Source organism: Elgaria multicarinata, chromosome 2 (genome assembly GCF_023053635.1).
Source record: "Elgaria multicarinata webbii isolate HBS135686 ecotype San Diego chromosome 2, rElgMul1.1.pri, whole genome shotgun sequence".
In the NCBI taxonomy this organism is placed as follows: domain Eukaryota; kingdom Metazoa; phylum Chordata; class Lepidosauria; order Squamata; family Anguidae; genus Elgaria; species Elgaria multicarinata.
In genome coordinates, this window is record NC_086172.1 from 129,990,436 (window position 1) to 130,012,588 (window position 22,153).

The window sequence follows — 22,153 nt, forward strand, 5'->3', positions numbered from 1 at the left end:
CAGCTTCAGGCTTTGTTCTGCTGAAGATGCAGATCGAAAACAGATGGCGTCTTTTCCATGACCTCAATACAGGGTGTGCAGAGTCAGGAAAATATATACCAGAGGGTACAGTAGCACTAAAGAGGTCTGTGAACTTGACAAATTTCTGCGTTGTCATGAATCCTGACAGTCAAATCATTATGAACCTGAACGCCTTCCCTGTTCCATAATATGCACTTCCTAAAGATTCTTAACAGAATTCTCCCCACTGTTAAAACTATTATCTAGTCCAGCAGAACCCACCTGGCAAAACAGCCTTCCAAACAGCATGGCCATCTGCTCTGCGGAATGTCCTGAACCAGTCAGGAGCAGAAGCAGCAATGCCAGCAAAAAAATTAACAATTAATAAGCATAAAGAAGGTGGGTGACACCTGAGGAGAAGACACAATTATACTATATTTTTTGTAGTTGCATTAATTCCCTAGATCATGAGATACACAAACACCTATTAATTCCGAGGCAGGGATGCAGATCTCACAGATAAAGCATGCACTACTACTAGCTTATGAAAACATGTTTTAGCAATAACTCCCCCACAGTTTGTTTGTTTTTTAAACCATCTTATTATAGCACTTGCACCAACTACACACACAGGATCTTCAGCTAAAGAGAGAGAGAGAAGCAAATTGTTTGAGTCAACAAAATGCAGGAATCAGCAGGTACTGTGTATCTGGAAACCTAGAGGGAAATTAATGTACTTACTTTGGCAGTGCCCGTTGCAAATGATAATATTGCAAAATACTATGAGATTGATGAGTATGTATATGTTTTCAGCCTATCCTCTATCCCAAAGAGCAGGCAACTGTATTTAAACACTTAAAAATTCAAGATATAGTTACAAGAACTGCTTTAAAGAAATCCTGCTGATGCATTATCAAATGTTTTCTCCAATGAAAAATCTTTGGATCGCTCTCAAAAACTGCTCCAAAATGTTTATCAGATGCCTGGGAAAAGAGATTTTCAAAACAAGATGGGGAACAGCCATGAATAACAGCTTTTAGCAACTCCATGTTCAAATTTGCACTAAGGCTGTGCTTGGCTGATAATAAATGGGCATTATTTATTTAAGAAATTGCTTACCTAAATTTCATTATATAATAATCCCTAAGGAGGGTGCAAAAGTGCATGAATGTATTTGTATATTGAAAAGGATGTTGCAAAGGGTTTTAAAAAAAATAGTTCAAATTTATGAGGGATATGTTTTCTGGGAACCCTGGCTTATTGAGATCAAGCTAATGCACAATGCCCGATTGCTCCTCCATCCAAAATTTATCATCAAAGCCAAATTAGCAACAAGATAATGCGTACCAAAACCTGTTTAGCCAATAAAAGACTCAAGGGTCCCATCACAAAGACACAAAGGCCTGGATAAAGAAGCACATCTTAAGTAACAGACATCAAAAGTACTGAAGATACCTGACACACCTGCAAAGTCAGAGTGTTCAATAATAAGGGTGCCACAACTGACAAGGCCCTCACTCAGGCATTGCCCATAGCAGGACCACAAGCAGAGCCCCCTCTAAAGATCAAAAAGGCCAGGCTCATACACACTGGGAAAAGTGTTCCAATAGCTATTTGGCTCCCAAACCATTTAGGACCTTAGAAGTCAACATCAATATCTTGAAGTAGGTTCAGAAGCAAATAGGGAGCCAGTGCAGATTATGGAGAATAGATGTACTATGGCTTTGCACACCACTGAATAACCAATGAGTGCCATTATGTACCATCTGAAGCCTCAAAACAGTCTTCAAGGGCAGCCCAATGTAGCATGCATTACAGTAATCCAAAGGTGATGTTATTAAGACATGATTTGCTGTGGCCAGGTTATGCTGTCTAGGAAGGAACATAGCGGGCAAACCAGTCAAAGGTGAAAGTGGGCACTCCTAGCCACTAGAGCCACTTAGGCCTCCAATGACAAAGCTGGATCCAGGAGTATCAAAAAGCTGCCGTGAGAAGAATCAACATGGTTGCTCTCCCCTTACCTCTCTACTAGTACAGGTCATCCATCAGGTCAACCAAGGCCATGTTGGTACTATACAAAGCTGAAACTAGGTTGAAATGGGCCAAACAAGACTGAGTCATAAGCCATGATTTTTTGTTGGTTTATAATTTTGATTCAGAGCGTCATCACACAGGGGAAAATCACGTTTGCTTACCATTGCTTCTCCACCCCTACGTTTCATGGGTTCCTCTCACAACTTCATCTACCACATGCCCCTTCTAGCCTTCTTCATGCAACAACAAAACACGCCAGTAAGTCCAACTTATTTTTAAAGATGGAAGTTGCTGCTATCCCCTGCTGTGTGCAGGAGAAGCAGCAGGATCAAAACGGCCCACTGAATGGGCCATGTGCACATTGTTGACTTCCTCTCTCAAAAGAGGAAGTAATGAGGGACAAATGCACAGGCGGAGAAGTGATGGTAAACAAACACAATTTCCCCCTGTATGACGAGTCTCTAGGAAGCAGGCATCTCAACCATAACAGCTTATCACAACAAAATAATGCAGTAGCTATTAAAACAGGCAATCCATTAAAATGATTTAACTCTCTAGGCTGTCATTCACTTAATTAAACACATAGGAAAGGAAGCTCTCTGCGATACTGCGTGCATGCACTGGCCCCTTCTCCATCCCTTTTAGCCTACAAGCACTTACTTTTGCAGAGTAAGTGTGTGTGAGAGAGAACAAGACTGCAGCAGAGGAAATAAAGCAACCCACCCGCTGGGTTCATGGAGCATTATTACTACATCAACTGCATACAACCACTCTTTGAAAGCACGAAGTCCCAGGACAATATCCAAAGAATGTTGGATCAAAATTTAAAACATAAAGCACAGATTATTGTTTGGGGCTGAGGATCTAAGATGCAACAGTGTCACGGACATATAGCATTCCACAAAATTGTGCTTCCAAAGCATGTCCCTGATATCAGAAGAAAATACTGAAAAGTGTCTCAAAAATGCTTAGTTTGACTGTTCTGACTGTTTTTTCACCCTTTTATCCTTTAATCTTTTGTGTGATTTGTGTGCCGATTACTTCTTTCTTATTTACAAAGCCCTAAACAACTTGGGACCAGGATACCTGAGGGAGCGCCTTCTCTCTTACCAACCTGCCCGGTCACTGAGGTCATCCGAGGGCCTGCTCCAGGTGGTTCCACCTAGATCCATCCTCTGATTGGAATCTACCAGGGGAAGAGCCTTCAGCGTGGTGGTGCCCCTCCTGTGGAATTCCCTGCCTCTGGAGGTCAGGCAGGCTCCAACCTTGTACTCCTTTCGGCACCTCCTGAAATCTTTATTCCAAGAAGCCTTTCTTTAACATGCAGCCTTGGATTTCTGTGTTGTTGTTTTTTGCTTCTTTTTAAATTTTGTTTTAACTGTTTTATTCTGTTTTTATTTTAATTTTACCTTGTACACCGCTCCAAAAATTTTCAATGGGGAGCGGTATATAAATATTCTAAATAAATAAAATAAAATAAATTTAAATGTTTTTAACCAATGTTTTTATATAGAAAACTTATAAATAGAGATTCGCCTATTGGGCATTATAGAAATGTAATAAATAAATCATAAGGGGTGGGGCACGTGCTTAATTCTCCCCAATGAAATCAATGGGATTAAAAAAAATAAACTTTGGCTGGATGTGCACTGTAGCTCTGACATAAAAATATTCAAATAGTCTCAAGTGGCATCATTCTTTCATTCTGTGTTTTCTATCCAATTATCTGTTCAACAGGTACTTCTAACAATGGTCATGGCATGCATCTCATTTCAAACCATAGGCAGCTGGAGACATCATGAAGAGCTGAGGCTCCCTGTTAAGTTTCCCTCAAATGTTAAAGTGAGTGATAGGATGCAGGACTGTTGCCCTGACACTGAATTCCAGAAAGCTGAATCACACAACATGCATTTCTTCCAGGGACAATCCTGATCTTCTTTTCACATGTGCACTGGCAGGGGTAAATTTAATCCATGACCAAAGCAATCACTGATATATAGATATAGATCGGCGCTGGGAGGAGGACCTGGAAGACGAGTTCCGCACTTCGGGAACGTGTCCCTCCCAGCCTTTTCCCCGGTGATTTGGCCCAGTCCCGGTTACCCCAGAGACCTCCGTTTTTCCGGAGGTCTCTGGAGTTTCCTGGTGCATCTGGTCACCCTAACAAATATAGATTTCTGTCCTTACAGTATGTTTTTTTTTCTTTAGTTGCTGCAGTCACAGAAATGGCTATTCATCATATCCAAAACTTCTCAAATAACGCACTGAATTTATCCATACAAGTGCAAGGAGTCAAGACCTGGAGACAAGAATGGCCTTTGGATTTTTTAAAAAAATCAAGCTATTATCAAAGCAATTTCAGATGGAGACAAAAGAACCTCTGAAATGGAATTATGTGCAGGTTCTCTGCTGCAGGACAAGCTCTGCTCTCTCTCCCCAATACACATGCAGCCCATGGATCAAAAGTATTTTGGATGGGCTGTCTGCTTTATGTCTGGGTTTTTTCAAAGTGCTCAGATATTTATCAGCTCCAAGGTTTGTTTGGTGCTTCATTTTCTTTTTACAAACTTTCTCCCAAGTTAAAATGTTCAGATTGGCTCCAACAGAGATGGGGAGTAAGTGGCTTCCTAACTGACACAAGGGCCAACAAAACATTACGTCACACACAGAGGAGGGGGAATTGCTTCATGATTGACAAAAGGACTGGCCAATCAACACTAGGCCAATTAAGTTTTCATTCTAAACTGAAAAGGAAACTCACACATGCAAATCACCCTCCACACGCATGACCAATCCTTAAGAAAAAGCTGTAAGTGTATTATATGAGCCGGGGAGGTTGAACCTTTTTCAGAACAAGGAACAGATTCAATTTCAGGGTTGCTCTCAGGGACAACATTCCAATGGCAGTTGGGACCAAAAATGGCAGCATATTGCATCTTAAAGCTCTTACCGCCAGTAACTAAGGGGCTGTCTACACACGGGGAAAGCCCCGCAATTACTGTGGATCGGCACCCTGTCGGTTAGACAACACAAGCGCAACTTCCCAGCCACAGCGGGGCTTCCCAGCATTACTCCAATTTGAAAAAGTTGGAGATTTACCCCAACTTTTTCAAAGGGAACAACATCAACACGGGGCTTACGTCAGTCTGCAGCCAATCTGGGGGTGGAGCCTGGTAGAACCTGACCAGTGATTGGTCGCTTTCCACCAGGAAGAGAGTAAGGCGGTTCCAGGACCTTGAGGGCCACCTAGAAACCCCGCACTCCTTGGCATCAGGATTATCTGACGCTGCCCCGGGAGAGGGAAAGTGTGGGGTTGAGGAGGGAGGCGGTGCCAACCTGGCGCCATGAAAACAGCCCCTAAGCCTTAAGAGAGACATTTCAACTTTTCAGAATGGGGAAACTGGCAGAAAAGCCAGGGAAACAGCAAACGATTGGCATTCAGGGAAAAGGGGAAGTGGGCATGGTATCCTGAAAGGGCAGGATTGGGAACCCAGGGGTGGCAGATTTGGTCCACAGTCCTATAAGTTCAAGACCCAGATATATGTGATGATGGCATTTGTACTGGACCTAACTGCTGAAATGCTGTACATTTGTCTTTGTTTGCTACTGTGCTGACACATCAGTTTCTGAAAGAATCATGTTCAACACCTATACCTTCCGCAAACAAGTAAACCTTAACATACCTGCAACTACGTCAAATTCTCCAGAAGAAAAGAAAACAGCTCTCTTCATTCATTATAGATAATAAGTAGGATACTGGTCTCTTTTCAAAAGAAAATGTTGTTTTAAATTGAAGCCTAAAATATTCCTAGGTGACACCCTTAGCAAAGACCAGGCTCTGGTCATGCACATGGAATTTAGATTTTGTCCCAAAACCAGGCAGGATTTTTCCTCTGCTTCGTCTTATGCAAGCTCTAAACTTTGCTCCAAAGCAAATCACATTGCTACATCAGACATGGTATAACTGCTCCTAAAGATGCAAAGTTCTTCCCAGGTAAGGAAGAGGAAAGAGCAGAGACAGTGTGTTTGAAACTTTCCTAGCAAACTCCACTCCACACACCCCACACTTTTACAAGCACCTAGCAAACCTTAAAGAAAGCAAAGAATCAGATGTTCACAATGCAAAATAAAGGAGGACAAGCATCACAATTGTTGCTTTTTTAAAGGAAAAGAAAGCACATGCAGAAGACCATTTCAAAAAAATCTGACACAGCCCTTCGTTCCCTGGAAAGCTTTCATCAATGCTTGTGTTATACAGAATGTCATATTTGCTGCCAAGATACTCCAGAACAAAAATGCCATCTATGTATCCAATTGCTACAGGATATTCCACTCTGTTAATTGGCAAGCTAAACAGCCTTTGATTAAAGAATCTACTTTCTGGTTAAACAATGCTTCTTATGCCAGCAATTTCAGGACTTTTTCCATTTCCTCTGTGCCTGTTGGGTGCAGATGTGAATCTGCCCAAGCTATGCACTATGTGGCAGAATGGTACGATGAGATACATATATCTGCTGGGGCTGGCATGGGCTACCATTTTGGCCCTGAAGGTCACATGAATTGCCAGGTGGCGGTCAGGGCCTTGTTATTCCTAGTTCCATCATCATTCTTCACTTCCATTTCCACACAAGCTCGCAATATTGCTTTTAAAAATCCGCATGGAAATTTGCACACATTTTTTCACAACGTACACATGTGTGCATACTTCTAATGTTCATATTATGGGGCACACCCACCCATTGATTACAGCGTGTTTGCTTGCATTTTGGAACTGTAAGCATTTTTCTTTGTGCATTTTTCCAAGGTGTACATGTTACTGAAAGTATCTTTTGTTTGTGGGATGCATTGCAACCTCAGAAATATATAGATTTCTAACTACAAATTGTATTTGGGCTCACTTTTGGGTCCAGGAGGTACAAATTCGATATATCCATTAAAAAGCTTGATGGAGATAATCCTTATCACAGATCTTACAGGTTGAAAATCACTATTCTTTTACTTCCTAAAATAGTCTGCTCTGAAACAGCTGTAATCAAAGCAGATAATTTTTCAAGTGCTACAAATCCATGCTTCTTTATTAAGTCATCTAAATACCATTTCTAAAAGGCCATCCCAACCTCAAATAGCAATACTTAGCATGTAAGCTTCATGTAAAGCAGTACCAAGACACTGGTGTCTGCAGACAATCCCTAAGCAACTACTTATTTCAAGTGAGAGGTTAGAAGTCACGCTTATTAAACTCCCTGGATTTATTCACTTAAATCCAATTTATGGCAATTTACATATCACTATATCAGACAGAAGCTTAATTTGGATCAAAGCATGTGATGGATGGGTGTTATATTAATAGGGAGATCTGCACAAGACAGTTTTCCCACGATGTTCTGCCCACTGGGTAACATCATTACTCACCCAAGAAGGGTGAGAGAAGGGGAGGGTGTTTTATTTTATGCAAACTACCTTCCGCATTATAAACAAGCTTCCTTTCTGCATGAGGCAGAGGCAGAAAGAAATCTGCTCCAGCTTGCTGTCAATAGCTCCATTTTATTTGGGGTTGCTTGGTGGCAACTATTCCTCTCGCTGTGGTCCAAATTAGAACACAGGCAGCTTGTATTGCTTTCGTTTGGCACAGGGTAAAACTCAGCCCAGCTGCAGGAAATGCTATTGCGATCACTGTGTTCATGTGATGAATGAAAGGGCCGTTACTGCCACCTTCTATGGAAGACGAACCCTGCCAATGGCTCTGCTTGGATATCCCCACACAGAAGGCAGATGGACAATACAGAACACAATCAACAAGAGGCACATTTCCATCACCTTTTTTTAAGGCAAAACTCAAAATCCAGAAAGGCTCTTTACACAAACAACACTCAAAGCTCTGTATGGGCCTGTTCAGATGACACTTCAGGCTCTGTGGCTAGCAAAACTGTGGTTCTCTAGATCAGCACTAAACACAAGCCGTGGTGTCGCACACAACACTTGAAGCCACGGTTAGAGCCGCTAACCCTGCTGCAGACGGTCTGACTGTGGTTAGTGAGTGAGCAGGGTTTAGCAAAACGCATCACACAGGACACCTTAAACCCTGCTACTTAATCAAAAGCCTTAATCAGCAAGGTTTAACATGTCTTTTGAACCGCCCCTCTGTTTAAAGCCTGTCATGGCTAGACCTGTTGTCAATAAAATTCCACCATTGAGTGGATTTGGTTGTCAGAAGAAAAGCATCCCTGTCAGTGTTATAGTAGAGCAAGGGCTCAGAAAATCGAAGCACAAGGACTGATGATGATGATGTCATCTAAAACAACCACCTCAGACTTCCCTGTTCCAGAGCTTAGCTGCAGTTCCCACAGTAGGGTTGGGCGGTGGGGGAAATAGGTTTTCCCAACTATCTCTGTAACAGTGCAAGGCATTTTGGGACGGTTTGGTCTTGGATAGGCAATGAAGACCTGTTAGACTCATCTCCATAAAAGACTTGTTTCTAATGAAGACGAGTCCTGCTAAAACTGGTGTGTTGAGTTTGAGGCAAAAGGTTTCTACTTGGTGCTGAGTAAATAAATTCCTGGAAAATCTTGAGCTGGTGGTCTTGTATTATTTGGATATATATTGTATCCCTCTGTTTCATTTCTCATGCACGCTTAGGTCTCTCCAGCCAAAATCCAACATGCTGACCAGTACGTAGCCCTTTGCCTGTCCATTATTTTATTATCCTTAGCTCATCTTAATAAATTGCATATTATCCTATGTATGGCTGCCTTTGGAGCATGCATTAATGGGTGTGTGCACATGAGTGTGTTCTCAGGCTATACATACAACATTTTAACACAGATAGCATCTACATTATGGAGGATCCCCCTTTCCATCTATAGTGTTGACATATGCAACATATCCCAGGCAACCACTGCTTTTAACTCTGGTGAAAATTTACCTCCTTCTGAGGTGCCTCCCTGCTCATAAAGCGCTGCAAATGTTAATTCACACCCCATTTTTTCAACAGTTGACACTATGGCAAGGATATTTAAGAATATCAAGGAGCTTTCTACAGCCAGTGATACTTTTCATTGCAACCCCTACTGGATTTTTTTAATGACTTCACATATCCATTTATTACAACATCCACAACCTCTTGGTAAAATTATGTTGTGTGCAGAGGCAGGCCCCACCATTAGGCAGAGTGAGGAAGTGACCTCGGGCAATAGATGCTGGGGGGCAGCAAGGTGTTAGAGGAAAGAGCTGTGTGTACCATGTAGCTTGCCCTGCTGGCCTGCTGCTTACAGGTGCATTGAAGGATGCTGTCTCCTAGCCAATGCTGAAGGAAGACTCAGCTGCCGGTCCAGTTGGTTCTCTACATGGAACCAGAGGGGGCACCTTCTTGTTATTTGCCTCAGGCAGCAAAATGTCTTCAACCTAGTGTGTCTCTAACTTGCACCTGTTAATGACATCACACCCTGGGCATTCTTGCTGCTAGGGGGTTCCATGGCTCCCTGTCTGATGGCTGCTGGTCATTATGCAGGCTCCTTTCAACAATAAGCCCCCCAAAACAGAAGCACCGATACATTTCTGGAGTGGCAATAAAAATTCCTTACTTGACTCAGTACAGTAGAAATTGTTATGCCTTTGATCATATTGAATGGCCTGATTTCTGGCTGGCCCCACACAAAGGAATCAGATTGGATATTTTAAGATACAGGAAGGTGATATCTACTAAATGGTACCAGTTTCAGCCGTGTGCCTTATGACGTGATTAATGGTTCCCTTTTTGGAGGGGGTCAGAAAGGGGCTATGGCCCAACAAAGTCAATCAGATTGGACAATATGCAATTATATATACCATTCCCCAACTTCTTGTTTCATCCATGTACCTTATCGTGTAATTATTAGCCCCCAAAACAGGTTTTGGGGGGCTGTCACCCCCTAAACACACCAACAGTTGTGCAAAAGACTATCAGTTTTGGAGATGCCACAACTTTTCTAAGTTGTCCATATAATCAAACCTTGTACCTTGTGATTTAAGTATTTGTCACTGGCTCTTGGACTATTGAGTCAAACTTAACATAAGAATACATTCTTACTATTTCATTTGCATTCTTACTATTTCATTTCCATACAACTTTATGGAAGTTGTAATTTATGAGAGAAGTGCAGAACAATAATCTTAATTTAGGATAAATATTTGCAAGGTAGCTTATTATACAGGAATCTTGCCAAACGTTCAGACTGCAAAGAGGTTTGAGGAAAATATTTGTCATAGGTGAAATAAGTTATTAAACATATACATTCCAAGTTTTATAAATCAAAGTAATCCTTTCAAAAGCCTTTCATAGTTATCCTCTGGAGAGAAAAAAACACATAAATAATTGGGACAATTGACTTGAAATACAAGCCTGATTTTCATTAAATATTTCTTTTATATTGTTCAGAAATAAAAATGCTTGCAAATTTGAAAGAAAGGGGGTGGAAAAATATTAAAACATGTTATGAGTGTTGGAGCAAAAAGGATAGTAAAGCATTCTCTCTAAGCTACCCACTTTGTGACGATAGCTAGAGTTTTCTTTGGTTTTCACAGTGCAAAATATTCATTTCTTGAAGTACTAGCAACGACAAAGTCCTCACAAGGTTTTTCAGACATAATATTAACTAACTCTCCTGACATAGAAACATGCTATGTACATCTTACAACTTGGCTAAGAGGTTCCCCCACCCCCACCCCATTTTACAAGCATTTACATATCAGGAAAGCTCAAATAGGTAGGGGAAAAAGGAGGGAAATGGAATTAGAAGAAGAAGAAGAAGACAAATACAGCTGAAAGGAATTTATGAGGAAAAAAAACAATGGCCATGGTTGGGAAAAAAGAAAAAACACAACTCTTCACTGTTCAGCTTATGGTAAAATTTAGTCCTCAATCTACTAAAACTTCATCTCTGCATGTGCTAAGCAGATTTCTGGCTGGAGAAACATGGAATGATGTCCACTCCCCACCCCACCCTCCGCCTTGGCTGTGACACAGATGGCTGTCATTTTCCGGCTGACTTGGCTTATGACTGGCCTCCTAAGCACCTCCTAAGCTTAGAAAAAACAGATCCTGGAAGTCCATGACTCAGGAGAAAAGGTCTTCCCAAGTTCAGGAGGTTTTCAGTAAGCAACCCAAACTAAGTCATTTTAGAAAGGAAAATCAGGGGTGGAGGAGGAAGGGAGAGATTGCACTGCACTTTGCTCAGCAACTCTACTGCTCATGCTGGTATCAGAAGCTATCAAACAGAGGAAGATCTTGCACTTTCAAAGTCCAGTGTACATTCAGCAGAAATTTGCTCCAGGGTTATGCATGAAATGCACCCTGACATAACCCATCTTCAAGGACTAGTCACCTTGCAGCTGAAGTCAAAACATCCAAACTAGACACGACTGCAACAGAACTGTATTTTTCAAAACAGATCTGTCTTAGAGCTTTATCACACCAGTGTTATACTGTGCAATCACTGTGAATTGCATGCAAAGGACTCAGAAGTTTTCCACCTTATAATCTGCTTTGATTGTGAAGTACTCCCATGCATCCTGCCTTAATTGTGCAATAAAACAAAAAGACGCGCCGTATTTAGCCCCTACATTTTGAGTGTATCTTCCGAGCCGCCGCTGGGGTGCAGGAGCAGGATTTTAAAGAAATGCTTACATCTGCATAAGCTTTAAAGATAAAGAATTGGCACAGTAATAGACATTAGGGAGAGCTTTAAGCATACCAAATTTGAATCGGATTGGGTCATCCGTTGATTTTTTAATGATTTTTTACATTTCCCCCCTTAAACTCACTTCCTGGTATGCAAAGGATCGCTGTTGCCTGGTAGCAAAAACAACAACAACTGTGAAAGCTTAGCACTACGGGGATAATCCAAGGGAAGCAGATACGTGGGATGAAGCTTTTAGAGGGCAATGAGGTTTAGGGCTTTTCTACATGAGGCTTTTTACCTGAAGAGTAATGCGGACCTACTCTGGGAGATCTTGCAGCAATGAGTAGAGCAGAACCCTCTGTGAGAAGTAGATGATGTATCCCAATCGAAGGACCAAGTATGCCTGTTAGAATTTGCCTGCCTGGTGACTGACTGTTGAGGCCTTCTTGCTTGGACGATGTGGAGAGGGCTGGGAAGGAGAATTCCCAAAGGTCTCCAGCACAGCATCACCACTTGAGAGAAGGGGGTTAGGTGCCCAAGTTGCCTCAGTGGCAGTGGCAGTGCCTAGTCCCAAAGTGACTCCTGCTTGAAAAATAGTGACGATCATTGTATTAGGTCCTCTTTTTACAGGGATGAAACTCAAGCCTACCAGGTTAACATTCAAGTTGTTGGCTAAAGCCTCTCACGTTAAAACATTTACCTGAATGGGGGAAAGACTGGCGGGTGGCAATGATCAGTTTAGGAAAAGGGATTTGGTGGGGAGTTTTCCACAAGAGAAAGAAAAGCCTCATAAAAAATGTAAATAAAAAGATCAAAGGGTGCAAGACAGCATGAAAAGGTTGCATGATTAAAATTGTGTTACCCTGCAAACTTTTATATTTGTTTAAAAGAAAGAAAGTACAAACAAAATAAACGGACTTGTTATCAAAGCATCTGGCTTTGAATTCAAACGGACAGATACATTTCTCTCCTTTCTACACTTTTTTTTAGTACTATTCAGCAGTAATCTCAGAGGATTTTTAAAGTTTTGTTTTACTTCTTGTTTCTAGGATACAGGATCTCAGCAGTGATGTCAACAAAACACACAAGCGCAAGAGGCAGAATGGGGGGAAACTGGAAGAGGGTAACCAGAGACCTTTCGCCTGCTAAAATATAAATAAAAGTAACTTTAGGTCTTCCATCTTTGCTAAACTGGAATACTAACCTAATGGCATGATAAATGAAAAATCACTTTCATAAAGTTGCTCAAGGCTTATTCCATTCATGGGCTAAAATGAGAAGCAAGGCAGCAGAGAGGCCTTCCAAGGTGAGCTGAAAGATACTTCATTTGCTTTCTCCAAGGAGGACGCAGGAAAATATTTGCTCGTTTATATGACTTCGGCCCGGCGGCACAAGCCGGGGCGCAGCCGCATTGACGCTCCTTCCAAGCATTTACATGGGAAGGAGCACAGTTGACAGTTTCCAGGCGCCAGTGCCGCCACACGCGCCTGAAAGCTCACGGGGCTAGTCTGGGGGCGCCTGGGAGCATCCGTAATGGTTATTGGGGGGTTTAACGGGGAAATAGGGCTGACGTGGGTTTTTTGGGGGGGGGGTTAGCTGGACACAAAATAACAGGCTCAATTTACAGGAAGCCAGATTCCAGCTGGACATCAGGAAAAACTTCCTGACTGTTAGAGCAGTATGACAATGGAACCAGTTACCTAGGGAGGTTGTGGGCTCTGCCACACTAGAGGCATTCAAGAGGCATCTGGACAACCGTCTGTCAGGGATGCTTTAGGGTGGATTCCTGCATTGAGCAAGGGGTTGAACTCGATGGCCTTGTAGGCCCCTTCCAACTCTGCTATTCTATGATTCTGAGTGGCGGCTGCATCATGTAGATCACGTGCTGCCACTCCGAAGCAATCCAGGAGCAAAGCGCCCATGTGGACGAGCCCCAGAGGTGGCCAAAATGCAGTTCAAGAGCTAATGAGGTTCTTTTGCAGGTCAACTGCATCTCTTGAGCCAACAGAGATGTCCACCCAGCTCTCGAGCTCCCCTTCCTCTTACCCTTGCTGCTTCTGGATCAGCTCTATGGAGAGCAGCATGGCCAGAAGAAGCCCCACAGCTGCTTTTTCTGTCTCCATGGAGCCAACGTGGCAGTGGCGAAAGTAAGGGGGGCACAATGAGGGAAACAGGGCAGGCAGCTGCTCCAGAGAACCCCACCAGCCACTCCCTTGCTGCGGCAAATGCCACAGTGGGAAAGTGGCTGGTGGGTCCCTCTAGATTGGCCATGCAAGGGGGTAGGGCAGTAGTGGCAAGCTCTCCTGGAGGGGATGGGGGGGAATAGTGCAATATGGCACTGCTCCCACTCCGCACCTCTTGATGCAGCCACCGGACCCTGCGTCCACACATTTCGTGGCTCCGGAGGCACTTGTAGATTTGGGCTGCAGGCGCTGTTGAGGGCAAAGGGAGAGCATCTGGCATGCAGAAGGGCGATGAAGTAACTGAACAGCCTTAGGGCTCCTGGTAGATAGCAGACATGCTGCGTTTATGTAATCTTTCCCCCCTTACTGGATTTTCTGCAGCCAGAAAGAAGAAGTGGTAGGAAAACACAGGAGGGTTATGAGTGGAAGATGATGCCCTCTGGAACCCCATAAAATTCCATGAATGTGGCAGGGTGATGGCATGATGAAAAACCTCATGTGGCAGCACTTTTAGGCAGCATGTAGCAGGGAGGAGGAGGAGGAGACAGACACTGTTGCCTAAGAGGCCTGGATGGCGTAGGAAGGAGGAAAAGGTTGCTGGCTGCCAAATAGTATGGAGTGCAGTAAGGGCCAGCTCCAAAAAGGAATATACACAAGTCCAGGCCAGAGGAAAAAACAGAGGTGGCTAGAAGGCTTGGGAAAGGGTGAGGTCACTGTTGCCCCCTTTCAGGTGCCCATAACCACCCTGCAGGAGTTGGGACCAGCCTACGGGACTTCTACCTCCCTTTGTGCTTCACCTTTGCTCTGCTGGCCTCACTTAGCAAGGAAATTAATCTGCCCCTCCAAGGCTGTTCCCATTTTCACAGGACAGGGGGAATGAACGTGCACCTTCCCACCTACCTATGCTCTGGAGTCCATAAGAGCAGCTATGATGGATCAGACTAAGGGTCCATCTAGTTCAGCATCCTGTTCACATAATGGCCAACCAGCTGCCCACATGAAATCCATAAGCATGAATGCAACACCACCCTCCCGCCCATGTCCCCCAGCAACTGATGTACACAGACATACTGATACTGGAGGTGGCATAAAGCCATCTTGCAGCCATTGATAGCCTTCTCTTCCAGGAATTTAACTAACCCCTTTTTTAAACCAGCCAAATTGGTGGCCATCGCCACATCTTGTGGTAGGGAAATTCATAGTTTAACTATGCACTGTGTGAAGAAGTATTTCCTTTTATCTTTCCTGAACGTCCCACCAATCAGTTTCATGAGATGACTCCAGGTTCTAGTATTATTGGAGAGGGTGAAAAATGGCTCCCTATCCACATTCTCCACAGGTCAATGCACACTTTTGTACACCTCTATTACACCCATCACAACATAGGCTAGAATTTTTGGCTGGCCTTGCTAGCCAGACCAAAAATTGTGGCTGCCCACCCCTGCCGGGAGAAAGCAAGCACCTCCATGCAACAGCCAAATAACCCCTACAGGAGTAGAGCCTGATGATCACGGAGGTGGAACTCAGAGCAAGACAAAAATACCTCAGCCTCTTGGTTCTGTATCCTCATTTCAGTGTTTGGGACACCTGGGGACTGAGGTGGTGGCACAAACACTGAAGCTTCAGGTTTAACTCCTAAGACCTGGCAATCCTGGGCATTTGCCTTTTCTTTTCCTGGGTGGCTCTAATTTGGCGCTCCGAGTATGTCCTCAGAACACCAAAAGTGCTCATTGCTGCATAAGATCTCACCCCACCACCTCCCCTGTTCATTTGAAACACTTCTCTTCCTGTGCTTGGCAGAAGAAAAAGCACACTATGAACCACTTAAAGCAAGGCTAAGACATTCCATTAAATTACAGGTTCAAACACAAGTCAAGATTCTGAACATGTCCAGAGGGAGGCAAACATATGAGGAAAAGTACAGTTCCCAACCCAATGATGTTACTGGACTTGGAGGCTGTCTATACACGCCAAAAGCCCTGGGCGTGGCTGCACGCTGGTGTGGGGTCAATTATATAATGCAGAAGCCACCATGCAGACATTCCGGGGCTTTCCACCGAACCTCCAAAGCAAAAAAGGTGGGGGATTTACCCCAACTTTTTTATCTGGAGCACAGCAAGGAAGGCACATTGCTGTCTGTTGCCACTGCTCCGGGGTCGCATTGACTGGTTGCCCTCCGCCCAGGCAGGGGTGAACCAGTGAGCCGAATGGCCACTGGAGCTCCCCTGTGCTGCCTCCATGGGGAGCAGAGTTTCCCTTTTGCTGGGGTCGAGAGGTTCTCCCTTTCCCTGGCCCTTTCTAGAGGGAGGGAGGGAGGGGGGAGGACCTCACAATACCCTGATCACGAGATCCTCCCCTTAGTCCACATGCAGGTGCAACATCCCGGGAGGAAGGAGAGTGTCGCGCCCACCATATTATTTTTTTAAAAGGAGATGAGCACACATGCGCTCCAACTAAACATGAGGTGTTTTAAAAAAAAGAAGCCCTGACCCCACTCCCCACCCCACCCCCAATTCCTCCCAGCCTGGTTCCTTCCCTCTGATAATCCCCGCTACTTGCTGGGAGGAGGGAAGAAGTCGGGATGGGTGGCCACACCTCCCGCGTTCTCAGGACGATCCCAAGACCGTGAGAAGAATCGGGTTTTCCCAGGGAGTACTTATCCCTGGGAAAACCCGTTTCCATCCCTCCTTCCTCCCAGGAGTCCCTATGCGTCATTTGAACGCACAGAGACTCAGCCGTGACCAGCCTAGATTTTGGGGCTGGTGTAGAAACGGCCCCTGGCTTCAATCCCCACGAGGGGAAAAAGCCAGGGAGAGATGGTTGCAGTGGTAGCAGCTCCCCCTCCTAGATCCATACAAACTCTGCACTCGCTCCTCTGTATGGGGACAGTGGGCGCCAAAAAGCATAGAGTTTTGGGAAACGTGGCACCAACTCAGCACCATAAAGATACCCCCCTGAAAAACCTGGAACTGCCCTCTTGCCATTTATCAATTGTGTCAGACAACTCTAACCTGCAATTTGGGCTTTTATTTTGGAGGTCAATTCAGCAGAAATCAAAGTAGAATCCAAGGCTAAAAGACACTTAAAGAAAAGGGGGGAGGTGAATAAAAAAGTAAATCCAGAAGCAAATTACATAATTTTGGTGAAATCTTCTCATTTGAGCACTTAGGGCTGGCTGGGATCAACTGATGTTTAAATGACTTTCAAACTATTGCACAGTAGAAAAGGGTTACATAACCTGGCCCTCTGGCTGGAACCGCAAGAGAGTTGAATCTTGGGACTGCCTTGTATTGGCAGATTTAAATAAATGTTGAGTCATCTAGCAAAATTTCTGGAGAGGAACAGATCAGAACTGAAGCATATGTAAGAGCTGCATGCAGGGTGCCCATGCAGTGCCAAGCACATTGTGCACTGCTCAGGCCAGCAAAGTGCGCATCACTTCAAGAGGAGTGAGCATTCTGCAAATTCTACGCCCCGCTACCAAAGGCTTTTTTTCCCCTCCCCACAAGGGAGGCCTCAGAATGAAAACTCAAAGAAGTCAGTAAAGCAGCGATGCCAAGCTTCTTCTTTCTTTTGCTTTTTTTTTGCATGCTGCCAAGAAGGTATAAATCCCTCGAGAACAAGATAATAAAACAAACTGACCTTGCAACCTAATTAGGTCTGCAAACTGTTTTCCTTGTGCGTTTGGGGCCTGTAACACCGCAAGGATAAACTGAACACAAAGCCTGGTCCTGACAGTGGCAAATGGTATCAGCATCACAGAACAGCCAAGCGTAACGTGCAAGCAGCTCTTCAGGCAAAGCAGACAAATGCCAGTTTCCGAAGTCCCAAGACTTGGACAGGAAACCTATGCAAGGCACCATCTTCTCCCCACCGAAAGGTACCACCTCAATTCCTACCAAGTCGTTTAGCCTTTCAATCTCACGACATAATTTCTGTATCATATATTTTGACACTATTGATTAGGCTCAGAGTTGGCTTACGTTATCCTCATGGGAAACCAACAGCAAATTAATTTGTTTGTTTAAAGAGAGCGGAGAAAACCCATTAGGAGAAATTTTTGAGGAAATCCCTTTTACCAGCTCTGCATTTCTTCTGAAAATGCAAAGTCTGCAGCAAAATATTTCAGTTTCTTCAAGCTTTATTAAAATGTCCTAAGGGTGCTCTTTTGATCTTTTTAAATGTAAGATACATAGGAACCACTTCCACCCCCCAACATACACATACACACACCACCTTATTAAACAGAAATAGAAACGATTCTTGATGTTCTACTACAAAACATAACACTGTGTTGGTGCAGTGGTTAGAATATTGGAGTGGGACTCAGGAGATCCAGGTTCTAGTTCCCACCCGGCCGTGAAGCTCAGACTTTGGGCTTGTTACAGGCTCTCAGCCTAATCTCCCAGAAAGGGCTGCTGCGGAGTTAAAATGGAGAGGAGTAAAATAATGTAAGCCACCTTGGGTTCCTTGCACAAGGAAAAATGGTGGGGTATAAATGTAATAAAATAACTACTACTACAACAACACTATGAAGAAGGAGGAACCCAAATACATGCCCACCAAGAGACAGTTGAAAGCAACATCATTGGGTTAAAGCAAACATTGTTCTATAGCAGGGATGGAGAACTTCCAGCGCATGGGAAGCCGGCTGCAAATAAGACTGTTTCCCTGCTAGGAAGTGGGAAAGGTAACCTTGTCACTATGTAGCAGGGGAAAGCTTTTATCTCTGACCAGCTGTTGATTAGAGCATTTTGCTTACAGAGGAGAGTAGGCCTGCAGAAGAAGCTGCTGAGTGATTCAGTCCTGCTTATTTCTGAGGATTGTCCTACTTACTTGTGAGTAGACATACTGCTCATGCTTCCCGCCGAGGCTTGGAACTTGGGGTGCTCTTTTGGTACTTGAGCCTTGGCATGTGCCACTGAGTTATTCAATCCTGCTTACTTTTGTGTCATGTCTTTTAGATTGTAAGCCTGTGGGCAGGGACTGTCAAGAAATACTTTTGTAAGCCGCCATGAGAGCCTTTTTTGGCTGAATGGCGGCATAAAAATACTTAAATAAATAAATAAATAAATAAATACTTCTGAGTAGTCTTAAATCGGTAATGATCACATTTTGGCCAAACTCAGGCAGGATCTACACTACTGTTTTAAAATGATTTATAATGGTTTTGACAACTGTTCAGGCCCATGACACACTCCATATACAGTTTTCAAACAGTTTTCAAAGTATTATATCCTGCTCGGTGTAGATCTGGCCCCGGTTTGCTTTGGGCCACAGATAGAATGTGCCCCACCAAGGCTTTTGTCTGTTTGGAATTTGGCTCTTGGACAGAAAAAGTTTACTCACTCCTTTTTTATAGCTTACAGTAGTAAACTGCATCACCCTTTCAACATATGGCATTCTAAACTTCCATGAACAATTGTTATTTTAAAAACACACACACATCAGCTCTAATCAGACGTACAGTTAATAAGGCTAATAATAAATCACACACTTTCATAACAACAAAAATTGTCTTGAGTGAACAAGAAGAAGTCATATTTAAGTCCACAGGTAAAACAGCAAGGCAATCTGGATGACTGCTTGTTCAAAGCGGAAAACATTCCACTTTTTTAACATGGATAAAACCCTGTAGCATCACTTGACCCTGGCTTATTTTTGTTTTGGCTGCAGGGCTCTCTTTCATTTCCTATATGCTTTGAATGGTAGTCAAGTTGTTTTTTGTCTTGTAAATACTGATACGTCTCCTAGCAAATATCAAAATCCCTTTAGCTTTCCTCAGAACTCCTAGAGATCCTCAAAATTTCTACGCAAAGTTTCACAGAAGAAAACACTTTCAGTTCCTCTCCCCTCACCCTAAGTGTCAATCTCAAGTTTAAGTTATACAGAAACAGTTTAAAAGGAACCATGTTGTGGATAGAATGCTGAGCATGGCCCAGGAAAGTCTTGGGAGACTGGTTTTTCTTTAAAAGACTTGCAATAAGGGGGATGGAGGACAGAGTCATTCACTACCGAATTTCACACTTTGAAACAAATCTGCGAACCAAAACTCAGCCAGATTTCACAACTGAGGCTGAACTCTTATAGCCAGCAGTAGTGCCAAGCCCTTTCCCTTATTTCGGTATCTCAGCTGCCACCGCTTCTCTGCAGAAAATGTATTTTCCAAGCTCTCAGCATCTGGGTGAATTGTACAGTAGATCATTTAAATGTATGCAAGTATATTGCTAAGCAATGAGCACAAGCTTAAAAACCCAGGGACAAAAGTCTCTGTCAAGCCGTCTTTAAAACTGATCACATGGCAAGTCAAGCTATGACAAATATGACTGCTGTGCTACCCCCACTATGGGCCTATTGTTGCCAAAGTAGCAGCTTTCTAAGACTGGACTCCATTTCTTTTCTTCCCACTCAAGATTAATTATAGCCAACCACTTGCATTAGCAAAACTAAAACTGGCTAAATATTCACCATACTCCAGAATCACAGTCAGGCACTCTCTTCACTACCTGATTGAGTTCCCATTGTGTTAAGGATACGATGCAAATAAATGAAAGGCATTTGCCTTGACATTTCAGACACACCTGGACAACATTTGGTTTTCCAAGATGTTTGCCTGCAGTTTCTAACCCAGACATGTGACTTTTACTCTTCTTACTCCCAGCACTCTCCTCTTATGGAGATACATATAGTGCAGGCATGAGGAACCTAGTGCCTTCCAGGTGTTTTGGACTACACCTCCCATACTCCCTTACCATTGACCATGTTGGCTGGGGCTTTATTTTATTTTGTTAATTTCCAACAAGAAAATAGTGCTCAAAATGGCTAATAACCATAGGTAACAAAATTTTCAAATAAAGCATGGTTAAAACAATAAAACAAATACATGCAATTTGAAAAGTACAGCAATAACAGAATAAAACCAGCACCCAACGTCTTATGGGAGTGGTAATTTAAAACCTATGGAGGCCATCAAGTTGCCTGCCCCTGACTCAGCTCCATGATAGAATAGTGAGGAGAAGGCCGGCGAAACCACATCACACCAGTCCTTCTAAAACTTTATTGGCTGCCAATCTGGACCCGATTCAAAGTGCTGGTACTAACATTCAAAGCCCTAAATGGTTTGGGGCCAGGTTATTTGAAGGAACGCCTCCTCCCATATGTACCTTAAGATCATCCACAGGGGTCCTTCTCCGTAAGCCCCTGCCAAAGGAAGTGAGGCAGGTGGCTACCAGGAGGAGGGCTTTCTCTGCTGTGGCAGCCCTGTTGTGGAATGAGCTCCCCAGAGAGGTTCGCTTGGTGCCTACAGTGTACTCCTTTCATCACCAGCTGAAGACCTTTTTATTTTAACACCTGATTTAACTTAAATTTAAACTTTGCTGTTTTAATTCCATATTTTAACCTATATCAATTTTTGCGGTGTGGTTTTACCCTGGTTGTGCTTTTTATATTGTACTTTGTATTTGTGTTTTTAGATTGTTGGTTATTTTTATGCTCTTCATGATTTTAATTTTTGTGAACCGCACAGAGAGCTTTGGCTATTGGGCAGTATAAAAATGAAATAAATAAATAAATAAATAAATAAATAAATAAATAAAAATCCTTTGATTCCGTGAAAAGAAGGAATGCCTCTCCTCAATGCCTGTCTGATTGTCCAGAGCATCACTCGGCCGTCTTTCCCTTTTGCCTAGGATGATGGAGCCCAAGAGCAATGGAGACAGTGGCTTGGTTCCACTCTGAGTCTCCTGTGCTCTGGAGTCCTTGAGACCTTGAGGAGGACGGGCAGGTGGGAAGCATTCCTTGACTTCAACTCATAGGCTGTAGGGATACAAGACTATTGCAGTTCCTCCAATACATATAAATCCTAACAGAAAATTATTTCAGAGAAGATTACAAAGGCTGCACTGTACATCCAAAGATTTTGACGCTGCCTCAATGCTTATTGGGATCAAACAAACTCAAGTTGCCCACTAGGCAGAATATTACTGATGGGGCTCCCTTACTGAAACTATCTGACCAGATAATAGTTTTGGCCCATTTAAAGGAAAGCTGGGAAGAAGAGTACATGCTCAGAATCAAAACAGCGATGGAAAATGACCAAGGTCTTTCCCTCTGCATGCAAGAGGGACCACGACGGTCCATGAACGTTCGCATCACAAAGTTATTTGACATCCTTAGGGAGCAGTTCCTGCTTCACTAGGAGCTCAGAATCGATTTCATTTTCTCTGAGTTATGTCCAGGTTCAGCATGCTCTGGAATCCAATTATTTAAAACAAAATTAAA

General features: G+C 43.4%; 1 protein-coding gene across 2 annotated transcripts in view; it reads right to left on the minus strand.

Annotated features, from left to right (window-relative positions):
- The window catches only part of MAPKBP1 (mitogen-activated protein kinase binding protein 1), a 128,973-nt gene that overhangs the window by 65,392 nt on the left and 41,428 nt on the right, over positions 1-22,153 (minus strand). The gene's annotated exons all lie outside the window — the stretch shown is intronic.